The sequence below is a fragment of the Ambystoma mexicanum genome, chromosome 6p (genome assembly GCF_040938575.1).
Source record: "Ambystoma mexicanum isolate Mex_15411 chromosome 6p, UKY_AmexF1_1, whole genome shotgun sequence".
NCBI classification, from domain to species: domain Eukaryota; kingdom Metazoa; phylum Chordata; class Amphibia; order Caudata; family Ambystomatidae; genus Ambystoma; species Ambystoma mexicanum.
The window spans coordinates 894,409,971-894,424,684 of NC_090935.1; the positions used below are offsets into that span (position 1 = coordinate 894,409,971).

Consider the following 14,714-nt stretch of genomic DNA (forward strand, 5'->3'; position numbering starts at 1 on the left):
GATACAAGCATCAGAAATACGATTACGGTGAGTAATGTATCCCTTCTGAGGCTTGTGGAATCTGCTTAGATCACATGCTGTGCATAGATTAGCGAGCAGTACCAGAAGAAGGAGGTGGGATGTGAGAAGGGTCATGAGCAAACAGGTGTCTTAGAACCGCTTGTCCCACTTGTGTATCTGTCTTGGAATGAGTGTCAATGCAGTAATGCTGAGTAAAAGTGTGAATAGAGCTCCAAGTAGCTGCTTTGCAAATGGTGTCGAGGGGAACATTTGCAATGAAAGCCAGAGTGGCCCCAATGCCTCTAGTAGAATGGGCCCTTGGCGTAAAAGGCAGAGTTTTTTCAGAAAGAGAGTAACACAGCTGTATACAGTTGATAATCCACTTCGAGATCGCGCCTTTAGGGACGCGATCCCCCTCTCTGCCTGTAGCTACGGAGACAAACAGTTGATCTGTTTTCCTTAGCGGTCTGGTTTTATTTACATAGTAGAGGACCGCCCTACGCACATCAAGGGTGTGTAGTTTCACCTCAGCTGAGCTTTGCGGGTTCTGGAAGAAAGCCGGAAGCTCGATGGACTGGTTTACATGGAACTTAGATATAAATTTAGGTGAGAACCTAGGGTGTGTGCGTAAAACCAGTTTGTCTTTGTGGATAGTAAAGAAAGGATCCTGCACTGACAGAGCCTGAATTTCACTGACCCTTCTTATAGAGGTAATGGCTACTAAGAAGGCCGTTTTGTAAGTCAGGTGTTTGAGACTACTTTTATGCATGGGTTCGAAAGGGGGGCCCATGAGCTTAGCTAGCACCACATTGAGGTCCCATCCTGGCGGTGGGTTCGAAATAGGAGGGTGAAGTCTCTTTACTCCTTCCATGAAGGCTTTAACTACTGGTACTTTCCACCACGATACTTTGTTATGGGATGTGGTGTAAGCCGAGAGGGCTGCCAGGTGTACCTTCAGAGAGTTAAAAACCAAACCTGCGTCCAGCAGGTGGAGCATGTATGTTACAACGTTGGAAGGAGTGCAATCAACTGGGTTGATTTGTTTATTCTGGCACCAAATAACGAATCTCTTCCACTTGTCAAAGTAACAGTGCCTTGTGTTTGGTTTCCTGGATTCTTTTAGGATGTCCAAACACCTCTGTGGTAAATTGAGATGCCCAAACTCTATGACCTCAGGAGCCATGCTGCCAGGTTCATTGAGTTGGGTTCCTGGTGCACTGTTTGACCTTGTTGCTGGGACAGTAGGTTGTACCAGGCTGGGAGTTTGATGGGCTCGCACACCGCCATCCTGCGTAGGTGTGGAAACCATGGTGGTCTCGCCCACATGGGAGCAACTAGGATGAGCGTCATCGATTCCTTGTTCATCTTGTACACCACCTTCCTGATGAGAGGAGTTGGTGGAAAAGCGTACGCAAACATCTCTGACCAGTTCATCCACAGGGCGTTCCCTTGGGAGTCTGGCTGGGGGAACCTGGATGCAAATCCTGGGCATTGTTTGTTTTCGCTTGTGGCGAATAGGTCTATAGTGGGGAAACCCCACTGAGAGAAGAGATCTTCTACGATATCTCTGTGAAGGACCCATTCGTGTTCTTCTGGGAGGGAGTCTCTGCTTAGGGCATCCGCTAGGGAATTGAGCTCCCCTGGAACATGTTGTGATGACAGGAAGATGTTCCGTCTGAGTGCCCATATCCAGATTTTCTGGGCAAGCTTGGACAGATTTGGCGAACGAGTCCCTCCTTGTTTGTTCAGATAGAACATGGCTGTCGTGCTGTCCGTCCGGATCTGCACCGACAAGTTTAGCAGATGGGGCTTGAACGCCCGAAGCGCTCAGAATACTGCCAGAAGCTCTAGCAGGTTGATGTGGTTCTTGGCTACTGAGTGAGACCAGAGGCCCTGAGCTGTGTGGTGGAGATGGTGAGCTCCCCACCCAGTCAGGCATGCATCTGTAGTCACCACTGCCTGTACTTCGGGATCGTAAAAGGGTTTTCCCCTTGCGAGATTCTCTCTTGTCCACCAGTGTAAGCTCTGTACGAGTGTTGGCGAAACGACCATTAGATCGTCCCACTGACCACTTGCCTGAGACCACTGTTTCGCCAACCATTCCTGCATGGGACGCATGCGCAGACGCGCGTGGGGGACCAGGTAAATGCATGACGCCATCATGCCCAGTAACCGCATTGCTTTGCGTACCGTTATTTGTTGACCTGACTGATAATGTGGAATTTGCAGTAGTATATTCCGAATTCTCTCTTCCGAGGGGAAGGTCAACCCTTTCTGAGTATCTAGGATTGCTCCTAGGAACTGTTTTGAGGTGCTTGGCACCAGACTTGACTTCTTCTCGTTGATAGAGAAGCCTAATTCGTGGAGGAGGTCGATAGTCCTCTGAATGTTTGACCTGCAAATTCCTGGGGTTTCCCCCGTTATGAGCCAGTCGTCCAGATAAGGGTACACTGGGATTGCCTCCCTGCGTAGGTGTGCAGCTGCCACCGCCAGTACCTTGGTGAATACCCTTGGTGCTGAAGCTATCCCGAAGGGCAGTACTTTGAATTGGTAGTGGCGACTGTCCACCTTGAAGCGCAAGTATTTTCTGTGCGTTGGGAGCATGGAAATATGAAAATAAGCATCTTTCATATCCAAGGTTGCCATGTAATCCCCCTTTTTTAGGAGGGGGATTACCTCTTGTAGCGTGGTCATACGGAATTTTTGGGGCTTGACATACTTGTTGGCAGGCCGTAAGTCCAATACTGGGCGCATTGTCAAATCTTTCTTTGGCACAAGGAAGTAAGTTGAATAGATACCCTTGTTTACCTGGTGTCCTGGGACGAGTTCTATCGCGTCCTTTTCTAGCAGAATGGCGATCTCCTCGAGAAGGATCTTCTGATGTTCTAAGGAGTGTATTCTTTGTCGTGGAGGGTGGTTCCGGGGACGCTGCAGTAATTCTATACAATATCCTGTGGACACTGTTGACAGCACCCATCTGTCTGAGGTGATCCCTTCCCAAGCCTGGGTGAAGTTGGAAATGCGTCCCCCTACTGGGGTTGCGTGAGAAGGGACCCTGAACTGAGCGTCACTGCTTTGGTGGAGGCGTGCCACCTCCCTTGTTGGGGCTGCCTCTGCCTCTTCCACGACCTCTCTTGTTACCCCTGCCGTAACTTTGGGTAGACTGCTGGTTGTTGTTCCATTGTGTACCCTGTCCTTGGGCATAGTTGCCTCTTTGTGAATTTTGGCCGCGTGGGCGACGGAAATTACTGTTCCCCCTCTGGTTAGGGGGTTTGTTGGTAAGCTGGCCAAGGGATTTGAGAGTCTCGTATTCGTCCTTGGCATTCTTAAGTGCGTCTTCGAACGCTTTCCCAAACAATAGATCGGGTTCCACCGGCTTGTCTATTAATGAAGCCTGGGTTTCTGTTTTGAACCCCGACTGCCGTAACCACGCATGTCTCTTGATAACAGTACCTTCCGCTATCAATCTTCCTGCGTTGTCCGCGGCGTCGAAAGTTGCTTTTAATATGCAACCAGACACGGCTCTCCCTTCTGCCGAGATCCGAGCCAACTGACCCTTTAACGGTTCAGGAGCAGAGGCTATGAGCGCCGCGACCTCTTCCCATTGATGGCAGTTGTAACTTGCCAACAGGGTGGTGGAGTTTGCAATCCTTGCTTGGTAGGCGGACGTTGAGGCTACCTTCCTGCCAAACCTGTACAGTTTTTTGCTCTCCTTGTCGGGAGGAGCTTCTGACGACGATAAGGGTGTCCCAGCCCTCTTCCGAGTGTTGGTAACCACTAGGGAGTCTGGTTTAAGATGTCCTCTTATATAAAGAGGGTCAGACTGGGCTGCCCGAAAAAGTTTTTCGACTCTGGGGTTGATGGCTCTGGTGAGGTTAGGATTCACCAGGGATGGATCTATTCTACGTTGGATGGATTTAAGGATAGGGATGGTCTGAGCGACCGGCCTCCTCTCTCCCACCAACTCTTCTGCGAAGTCCCTTTCCTCCTGGACACCGTGGGTGTCGATGTGAAAATGTTCTGCTGCGCGAGCGAGAACTTCATTAAGGAGGGGCTGGTTATCAACTGGCGAGTCGGTAACTGGGGCTTCGCTCTCTACCGGGGAATCTACTGTGTAAATTTCCTGCTCATCTTCTACCTCCTCCAGGTCCTCATCATCCGCATAGTATTCAGTCCCGGTTTGTTCTTCCATAATTGTAAACTCCTGATCCCCTTCAGGGAAAGGTTGTCCTTGGTATCTGGGGTGTGGAGTAGAGTATGGAGTAGAGTAAGGCTGCACCTCGAAGGGTTCAGGTCTTTCGAACCGGGCCTTTTTACTTAGGGGGATAGGATCAGAGGAGCCTGAGGGTGTGGCCCCTTGAGGGTCATACGAAAGGAAATGTTCTGGGTTTTTGTCATAAAAATCAGCTAAGGAAGACATCCTTGACATGACCCTGTCTATGTCTTCACTGGACCATTCTTTGGAACAGGGTATGACTTTAGTAGGCAACTTAGAGGACTTATCAAGGGTACCCTTGCTGGATGTTGATGTCCCAGTAGATTTGTGTTTGTCTGTCTGCTTAGGGTGGAAGGATGGTCTTACAGGAGTGGAAGGCTGTGCTTTCCGCTGTTTCCCCCCTCCCCGTGCGTGGAAAAATGTTTTCCCTGCCCCTTGGAGGCCCCAGAGACTTTCGACGGCTGGCGTCGAGGGTCGGGAGAGGTATCTGTGTGTTTCGAGCGTGGGGCCTCGCTGGTGTTAACTGCGGCCTCGGTCTCCTGGAGCGCGGCCTGGGGGTGGAAGTCGTCTTCGTCTTCCGACGATCGAACCTCCGTTAATCTAGGGAGCGAGGCACTCTTGGCAAGAGTGGATGATTGCCTTGCGTCATGAGGCGATCTCGATCGAGAGCGCCCAGAGGACACCGAGTCGGACCGTTCTATCTGTGCCTCTTTCCGAGAAGTCGACATCGTCGAGGTTCGGTTGGACTTAGTGTGCTTAGTGTGTGTAGGGTGTGTAGCGCTTGCGTCGCCGGGGGTCTTCCCCATAGCCGCCCTGCCGGACAACCTTCCGAGGTCGGGGACCTGCGCTCGGCAGTCTTTCGACGCCGTAATGCCCTCGCCGTCCGAAAGTACGGCGTCGCTGCCATCGCTGAAGGCGCCCTCCGCTGCCATGGCCGCCTGCCTGGCGTGGTGGGCCCAACGCTTTGTCGAACGGTCCTTAAGTGTCTTAGGCTTAAACCTACTACACGCTCTGCAGTTCGCTTCGGGGTGGTCCCTCGGCAAGCAGAGATTGCACGTGGCGTGCCTGTCGACCCAAGGGTATTTGCGGTTGCACTTGGGGCAGAATTGGAAAGGGGTACCCTCCATACGCACCTTGAGGCAGCGGGCTGGTAAGTGTAGGAAATATATAAGGTGTACCTATATACCAAGAGTGAAGAGTATGTACCACCCCCCACTCTCCCTACTTGCAGGGCCGAGGCCAGCGGCCTACTAGGCCCGGGCCGAGGCCAGCGGCCTTCCGAGGCCCAGATCCGTCATGCAGCAGCCGACGGTCGATGTCTTCTCCAGCCGTCGTCGAGTGTCGAGGGTCGACGTTGGGGTGGGGAAGGATGTAAATAAACAATTTTAAACTTCAATAATTAGCAAAAGTAAGGCTAAGGCCAGTGGACTCCGCAAGATGCTTCCGACCAGTATGGCGGAAAAAAACAATCTGAGGATCCTAGACGCGTGAGGGATCTTGGGTACAGTGGACGTCACACTAGGGATAGTATTACTGGCACGCCTGTGTCGACGCCCATTTTCGAGTTTCGAAAAACAAACTGTAATACTCCGCAGCTTCCACTAGATGTCGGCCTATGCACAGCATGTGATCTAAGCAGATTCCACAAGCCTCAGAAATATATATATATATATATATATATATCTCTCTCTCCTTTCTTTCCCACAGTCTGCTCAGTTCGCCGACTGGTCGCCTGGTGCACCTTCAGAGCTTCACAGGTCACAGGCTCCCCCGCCAGTCCTGCACTTGCCTCTGGTCCTCTGCACTCTGCTTGGCACTACTGCACTTGGAATATGTTCCAGGAGAGGGGCAACCACTCTGCACATAACCCAGGCCCCTGCTGGACTGGGCGCACTTGTCCCCCTCACACTTCCTGTCTGCGTACTTGCACGACCTTGAATGTACTAGGCCTAGCAAGTTTGTTCTGTCCTCCCTCTGTCTCCCCTCTCTAGCTTGGCTGTGCCTGAAATACTCATGCATAGTGTCAGGAACTCATGGTGGCAACAGTAAAGACAGACACAAGTAATCACAGTTCAAAGGTGTTTATTGAACTTTATAATGGCTGAGCTAAATGCTTAATTTAAACCTAAATCTAAGATGGGAGCAAGCTACGGCCATCAAATAATAACAGTCCTAGTGGCGTCTTGTCAAATAAAAAGGCCCTATACTAAAAAAAACTATTGCCAATCCTTACAACTAAGTTACAAAAAGAGTGTAGGATAATGTTCACCAGAAAAGAAAGAAGTGTTCACAAAATAAGACAGGATGGTATGGCTTGGTCTCCCTTCCCCACGTTTTAGCATGGGACAAGGCAGGACTTTTGAGCAAAGCACACTCCTGGGCCTCTCCAGCACGAGGCTCATAATTCCAGTTCAACAAAACCAGAACCTTCAGGGGTCAAGTCTCTTCTATGTAAAGTCTCTTGCCTTGGAAGACCTGATCAATCAAAACAACAAAGCGTTCCTTATTTAATCTTGTACCTTGGGCGATCGCTCCTCGCTCCTCGGATCTCCATCCGCCGAGCTCGGATCCTTCTTGCATCTTGGGCCTCCCTCCGTCGGATTCACTACGGCCTCTCGAATGCAGCTTGCAACTTCCCACTGCGGGCAACCCTCGACCGGGTTTACTCTTGTCTACACACCGTTCACCAAATATACAGTTCACTTTACATTACGACGATGCAGGATTCACTTCCCTTAGCATGCTCTTGGCAATGGGTCAGAGACTTTCGAGTGTACAAGGGATTTGACGTGACCCTTGTAGGACCACTCCGACACCTCACGCCGCCCTTTCCTAGGGCCTTCTGGTTTGTGCAGTTTCCAAAAGGGGCCAGCTAGAGTCCTTTGAATGAGCACTCCTACGGCGGCTGACCACCCTGCAGCTGGCCCTTCTCGGGGCTTTCCCCAAAAGTTCAAAAACACACAAGTTCTTTGTTCTCAGGTTTTTGCGTTCATCTAGGGTTGCCACTTGCAACCTTGGGCTTAATAGGATTCAGCTTGTTATCAACTTCCTCCAACTCACCAGTTATGTTAAGGTCTGCTGGCTTGGCTTGCTTCTGGAATCAAGGACAGTACTACGGTAGCTAGCGGTCCTACCTGCCTGTGTTATCAATGCGGGAGACCCCTGTGCACCATTGACATCTGTTAGTTCACACGTCAGCTGTATCTCCCGATCTTGTAATTCTCTCGGAGGCTTCGCAGGTCTGAGGTGAAAAGGGCAGATGTTACGCTCACCTGGTATCCACAGGGACGCCACCCAGCCCTGGTTGGATGATTTGCACTCTCGAACCCTCTCCCGGTCCCTTGGTAAGGCCTCTGGTTAAAGATGGGTCTGCAATATAGGAGAGCTGGATTCAATACCAGATTGTCTTTATGTTTTCCCACCTCCCTTGGCCTCAACTCATTCCTCCCCCTTGGGCCCTCTCCTCACCTTAATATTGTAGAAGGTGGATTCTCCGTCCTGCTCCTCGTGGCATGGGCGCGTAGATGTGGGGGGCGAGTAGCGACCAAGTTACTTCACTGGTGCAAGCCCCCCCCTTGTGGGAATCCAGGCCTGCCGCGACTCTGTAGGTTTGCTGCTTTACAGTCTTTATATGCAGTTCTTATGTTCCTCTTAGTTCGAATAATAATGTCTTGCTTCTTTCCTTTTAGGTATGGAAAGGTATTTTGGAGTTGTCATGCAGTTTGAAGATGAGCATGGGCCGGTAGGCGAAAGCGCGGTGTGCGAGATGCTGTCCGGTGAGTAATGCACGATGCGCGGCGCTGTTTCGCCTTTTATATTGCTAACCTGTGTCTTTTCTCTCCTTGCAGGTTGCGATGTTCCTCGCCGAGCGCCGTAATGTTCGAGCAATGATACTGACCAGGAGATGACTACCCAGGTAAGAATTGTGTGGCTTTCTTCATTCGGAAGGAAATGTGAGTAAACGCTTACTAATGCTGTCTTTCTTTCTCCTCTTTCCAGGTTATGGTATTCCAGGATGCATGCAGTGCCGGATGATGGAGTTCGTACCTTCAGGTGAGTGGAACTGAAGTCAGCGATGGATTGAAGACAGGATACTGTTCCGGGTAAGTTTTGTAGTGTTCTTTCCCTCTCTGCAGGTCCTTGGTTTCAGGTAAGCTGGCATCAAAGAACTGGACACGGTGAGCGTTACGCTGCCCACAGCAGAGTAACGCAAAGCATGTTCTGCTGTTTGGGTGTGCTTTAAATAGTCTCAGGTAAAGTAGTCCCAGGCTTGCCACAAGCAAAAGACTAGACCGCATAGCTCAGTTCCTTGTAACTGAGCTATGTGTGTGCCTCCATGTTGGCTGACCTCCCCCCCAACCCCCCCAAGTTAAATAGTACCAAGTAAATAGTCCCATTCTAATGTTGGTCTTCATGATGGTTATGAGCCTGGCGCCAAAGGCGCTAGGACTGACTCCAAGAGAGTCTTGGATGAGGTTTTAAGGCCTTTGACCTGGCCCTAACTGGAAGGCTGACTTGCCAGTGAGAGCCAGGGGCAAGGGTCATGACAGCACTCCACCCCCAAGGCCCCTCTGACGGTGGCACTTCTGCCTGGTCCTGGTTTGGCTGGGTAATTCTGATGGAACTTTTTAATTAAGCGAGGTGCGTGGATGTATTCACTAGGTTCCCATGATCTGTCTTGAGGGCCGTATCCCTTCCAATCAACTAAGTAGTATAGTTTGGATCTGGTGTATTTTGAGTCTAGGATATCCTTTACTTCAAACTCTGGTTCTCCGTCAACTAATACTGGTTTTGGTGGTGTTCTAATCCGAGTACCGGGTTGTACCGGTTTCAGGAGTGATACGTGAAACACAGGATGAATCTGCATAGTGGGTGGTAGGGCTAATTTAACTGCCACTGGATTTATTATGGATTCAATAGAATAAGGTCCCAGATATCGGGGACGAAAGGTCCGAGTCCCTTTTATGGGCACATATTTTGATGCTAACCAGACCTTGTCTCCAATTTGATAGTCAGGGGCTTTACTACGATGTTGGTCAGCAAATTTCTTTTGTCTGTTCTTGGCTTGGAGTAAATGTTCTGCAACTTCTTTGAAGGCCTGGGAAATAGTCCTATGTAGGGTTTTAACCGCTGGCGTTTTAAACGCTGGCGTTGCCCAGCAACCTCTTCAACTTCTGTACATACTCCAGCACAAAAAACCAGAGGCGGGGAGCCGGCCCAAGCCACCTAAGGCCCGAGAGCCAAAGGCCCCTTCCTGTCTGCCCCTCAGCCCACTATCATCCAGGGCAGGAGCCCTGCAACACCCTCTCCAGCTCATGCCCGATCGTGCAGGCGTTGCACAATGCTGCAGGAGCAGCTAGGATCCGTGATCGCCTGATCCTGCGCTGCCTGCCATTGATCTTCGCTTGGCTCGTGCTCTCCAGTTGCACCTTATTGCCTGCGCCCCCACTTTTGCCTGATAATTGGGCCCCATAGCCTGTGGTCATACTCACTAGCATGACGCCCAAGATTGCAGACGCTGTCCCTCACCGCAAGATGGCCGACATGAGTAACGCATCTGCAGCGTTAGCATTGGTTGCCTAGCCCCTTCCTGTCTGCCCCTGTCCGTCACTGCGCTACTGCACGGGACGCTGTCCTGTTGCTTCCTCTCCCTGCCTGGCAAGTCTACCTCATTATCTACAGCGGAACCCGCGATCCCCCCACACGTCTTGCTGTCAATCAGACATGACGAGACACTAACGGATGGACATTTACACCTGACCTCCATGATTCCTATGGACTACGATGCACATAGTCATATCAATATTTGAAGGCACGGTAAGCACAGCCTGCTGCCAATTATTCATGCTTGGGTAATAATTCAATGTAATTACCTAATTCAGTAGCATGTACCGACGTCTGCACCACCATGTTTATGCTTATGCCTCAATCTAGCCATGTTAGCCTGATAACATGCTGCCTTGACCGTCACCACATCTTTTGCTAGCTACTAGCCGCAAAATGGTAGCCATCCTGTCATCATGTGTTTCCATAGTACTCATGTGAGCCTAGTAATAATAACTGAGTGGATAATGCCCAATGTCTACATGCACCATTGCCACTGATTACGATCGCTTCCTTGGCTGATTGCCTATTGTAAACCCTATCTGATACTTGTCAGACTGTGATTATTGCCCCCCTACCCTATGTTACATTTCTCGCAACATTCTCAACCTGTACTTTTCTATTACACATCGTCAGCAACGTTCATTCTGGCTAGCCTTGGGCCACTTTCTATATCTGGCTTTCAAATAACGTACACTGTCTAGAGAGCGATTATTTTGCCTCAGCCCTATCTTTAGCACCTGTAATAGCGCTAGGCTCACTATTACCTACCTTATCATTCAGTATGCATCCCTTGATCACAAGTGTGCTCGCCTGTGTCTTGCACCTTATAAATATTTCAGTTCTGCCTAGGCTTATACCATTCCCATTGACCATAATGCATCCAACTATGCTTAACATGCAACTTCCCAGCAGCGCACATCTAATTTTAAACTACCTACAGCCAGTGATATTCACCAGCCTCCCCCGCTCCACTACTAATAGGAATCTCAGACTCAGAGCCAGACTAGCTAAAATTTATGAGCCCCCTGCCCGTTCATTGCCTACCATACCGAATCCCAAAACGACACCGATCCAAGAGAGACTATCTACAAGAAAATCTAACCCCCCGCAGAACCCTAGCCTGACATCCTCACTTAACCCCACAAACTTGGACCCCCTTGCGACTTAATTCAGGACCACCACCACACCACTTCGACCCAAAACTACAGCAAGCCCCCAAATCAGGGGTGCTCTGATCAACGCCAGATCGTTAGTAGCTCATGCTACAGAAATTTCTGACTTGATCCTTAAAGAGGACTTCGACTTTCTTGCTATCACTGAGACCTGGTTACACCCAGCAGCAGGATCCATGCTCATGCTGGCAATCCCAGATACTGATTCTATCCGGAGACAAGATTGACCCAACTCCAGAGGTGGAGGTGTTGCAATTATCCACAAATGCAGTCTTACCATGAGACTATCCACATTAATCAAAGTCTCCTCCTGTGAAACACTCTCAGTCAAAGTCCCCTCACCAATGCCCAGACCCTCAACATCCACCTGATCCATCGCCCGCCAGGCCTTTTAGGTACTTTTGACGAGGACATAAACACTATCCTAACTAGCAACCTCAAAAGTTCCACCCAAGTACTTACCCTTGGGGACTTCAATCTGGGTTATAATGACGCGGCAGATCTGCTTGCTAGTACTATAGTCAATACCATCTCTGAATTAGGCTTTACACAAAGAAACATGGAACCTGCTCATGCCAAGGGCAGAATACTTGATTGGATAGCTGACCACAACTATCTTGCGAACATCACCAATATCTCACCTCTAGCATGGACCGACCACTATCTGGTCTCGTTTAGGCTCTCCACCACCCGACCCTCACCCCCGCCGATTATCAGGGCTCCCCCCACACTCACAAGAAACAAGAGGAATATTACAGGGCGAGAGACTTATTCCTACCTACTCCCTAGTCTCAACTCACTCCACGAAAACTCGGACCGAGAGTCCTTGGTCAAAGAATACAACATAATTATGTCCACGTCGCTGGATCCAATTGCCCCCCTCAAACTTAGACAAAGTCACACCTAAACAAATGGTACACCCCTCTCCTCAAAAATCTGAGGCTGCAAAAAAGAAATTGCGAGGCTACCTGGAAAAAAGTCCCTTCAGTGGCCAACAAACTCAAACTCTCCAAACTAACCACCCTGTACAAAAAAAGAAATGTACCTGGCTAAACGTACTTCCTTTGACTCCCGTATATCCCAAGCCAAATCAAACACAAAGGAACTATTCTCCATCCTTAAAGAAGTGGAAACCCCCATAGCTCCACCAGATACTTGCACCAAAGATAAAAACTGGTGCTCTGAAATCCAAAATGCACTAGCTAACAAAATTGCCACCCTATAAAACAAAATTACCTGCAAAAAAGCTTCCCTAAATGATCCTCTCATATCCAAACTACCTGAGAAGCCTATACTTAGTGAAACCCCTCGCTTCACCTTCTCTAAAGTGACTACTCCAGAAGTAGAAAAAAATCATCATGTCACTAAAACCTTCAAACTGTAAGGGAGATCTGTGCCTGGCACAGCTTATTAAAGATGCCGCCCGAGACCTCTCCCCTTTCATCACAAAATTAATTAATGCCTCCTTTTCTACTGGCTCCATCCCCTAGAATCTAAAACAATCCTGGGTGCTCCCCTTACTAAAAAAATCTACACTCGACCCTGCCACGCCTACCAATTACAGACCCATAACAACTGTACCCTTCCTTCTAAAAATCCTGGGTAAGGTCGCTTATATACAAATACAGAGGCACTTGGAAGAACATCACCTCCTAGGAGCGAGACAATCAGGCTTCCATCCTCAACATGGGACTGAAACTGCTCTCATCGACTTGAAAGTACAAGTCGATAGGCTCAGAGATAAAGGCCAGGCAGCCCTACTGCTCCTCCTTGACCTCTCTGCAGCCTTCGACCTGGTTGATCACTCCATCCTGTGCACTCACCTCCACACATCTGCCCATTTCTCCTCCGAGGCCATCATCTGGATCAGATCATTCCTCAACGGCAGAACCATGAGGGTCTTCTCTCCTACAGCAGCAGCAGATCCCATACCCATCACTTGTGGGGTACCACAGGGCTCTTGTTTCTCACCTACATTGTACAACATATTTACCAAGCCCCTTTTCGATGATTTGGATCATCTCGGTATCACCTACACCAACTACGCAGATGATACCCAGATCCTCCTTCCGCTTTCTGGAGATTATGAAAAGGATTTGGCCTTGGTGAATAGTGGTACATCATCATCCAGGCATGGATGGCCACACATGGGCTATGCCTGAATGATGTCAAAACTGAACTCATCATTCTAGGCACCACCACTAGTTTAAAGAAACTAAGCCCTGCCTACAGCTCCTTCTTGATCGATGGGAACAACATCAAAGTGGGACAAGAAGTTAAAACTCTGGGCTTTTACCTGGACGCTAACTACTCCTTCAACAGACAGGTAAACTCCCTGGCTTCCTCTATGGCGTACACATGTAAATTGATCCGTACAGCCAAACCATTCCTGTCTGACTCTAGTTGCCTCACCATTGAGAGAGCCCTCATTCTGTCCCGTCTGGACTACTGCAATGCCCTCTACTTGGGTTCCTCTAAAGCCATCACTAGCAAACTACAAATTCTGCAGAACAACGCCCTTAGAGCGGCCGTGGCCATTTCTAGAAGAGAGCACATCACAGGTCACAGCCAACAGAACAATTGGCTGTCCATTAAGGACAAAATTATCCTCAAAACGGCGTCCCTCACCTACAAATCCCTTCATAACGCTGCCCAGACATACTTAATAGACAGATTTCACAGACAATCTTCTGAGAGACCGACAAGAACAGCTTACAAGGACTGCCTGCCTATTCCTAACTTTAAACGCTCTACAATAGGGGGCAATAGTTTCCCAGTGCAAGCTGCCAAGTTGTGGAACTCAATGCCGCCAACCCTTAGAAGGAACTTGCCCTATCAAAGTTTCCGATCAAAGGTAGTTCTATGGATGAAAAAGTAAGACCCATGCCTCTCGCACACACTGTAACCAACTGTGCCTATCTGTATATATGTATATAATCTTGCAGTTCTTCTTTGTCATTGTGCCCATGTATATTTTGATTGTTGTAACTAAGCTTCGCATATCCATGTAAAGGCTGCGCCCTGTTACCTTAGGGTATATGCTCGCGCATTACAAATAATAAACTAAACTAAAAGGGGTTGGGAGATCCAATTCTGAAGTACGTGGATGTCTACCATAGATAGTGTAGAAAGGGGTTTGTCCAGTGCTGGTGTGTAATGAATTATTATAGGCATATTCAGCTATCCATAACAAGTCCTTCCAATTTCTTTCCACTTGATGTAACATGCAACGTAAGTATTGCTCGAGGGTTTGGTTTGTTCTTTCTGTTTGGCCATCTGTTTGAGGATGGTGACTTGTGGATAGTCGAATGTAAATTTGGGCCATTGAACAGCATTTCCTCCAGAAGTTGGATACAAACTGACTACCTCGATCTGAGATCAAGACCGATGGAAAGCCATGTAGCCGTACGATTTCCTCCAGGAATACTTTTGTTAAATTGGATGCATTTGGAAGACCCCTAAAAGGAATAAAGTGTGCCATTTTAGAGAACAAGTCTACAACTACTAAGATGGTGTTGAATCCTTGACTGGGAGGTAGATCTATAATGAAATCAAGGGACAGTGTGTGCCATGGTGCAGGAGGAATTTCCAATGGTTGGAGAAGACCAGCTGGTTTCTGCATTTGGGACGTGTTTTGTGCACACACACCGCAATATTGGATAAATTGTATGATGTCTTTACGTCATGTGGGCCACCAATAGTTTTGTTTTACTTTAGCT

At 49.0% G+C, this 14,714-nt stretch overlaps 1 protein-coding gene across 2 annotated transcripts in view; it reads right to left on the bottom strand.

The window, feature by feature from the left end:
- The window catches only part of CCDC112 (coiled-coil domain containing 112), a 530,811-nt gene that overhangs the window by 395,547 nt on the left and 120,550 nt on the right, over nt 1–14,714 (bottom strand). The window lies entirely within an intron of this gene.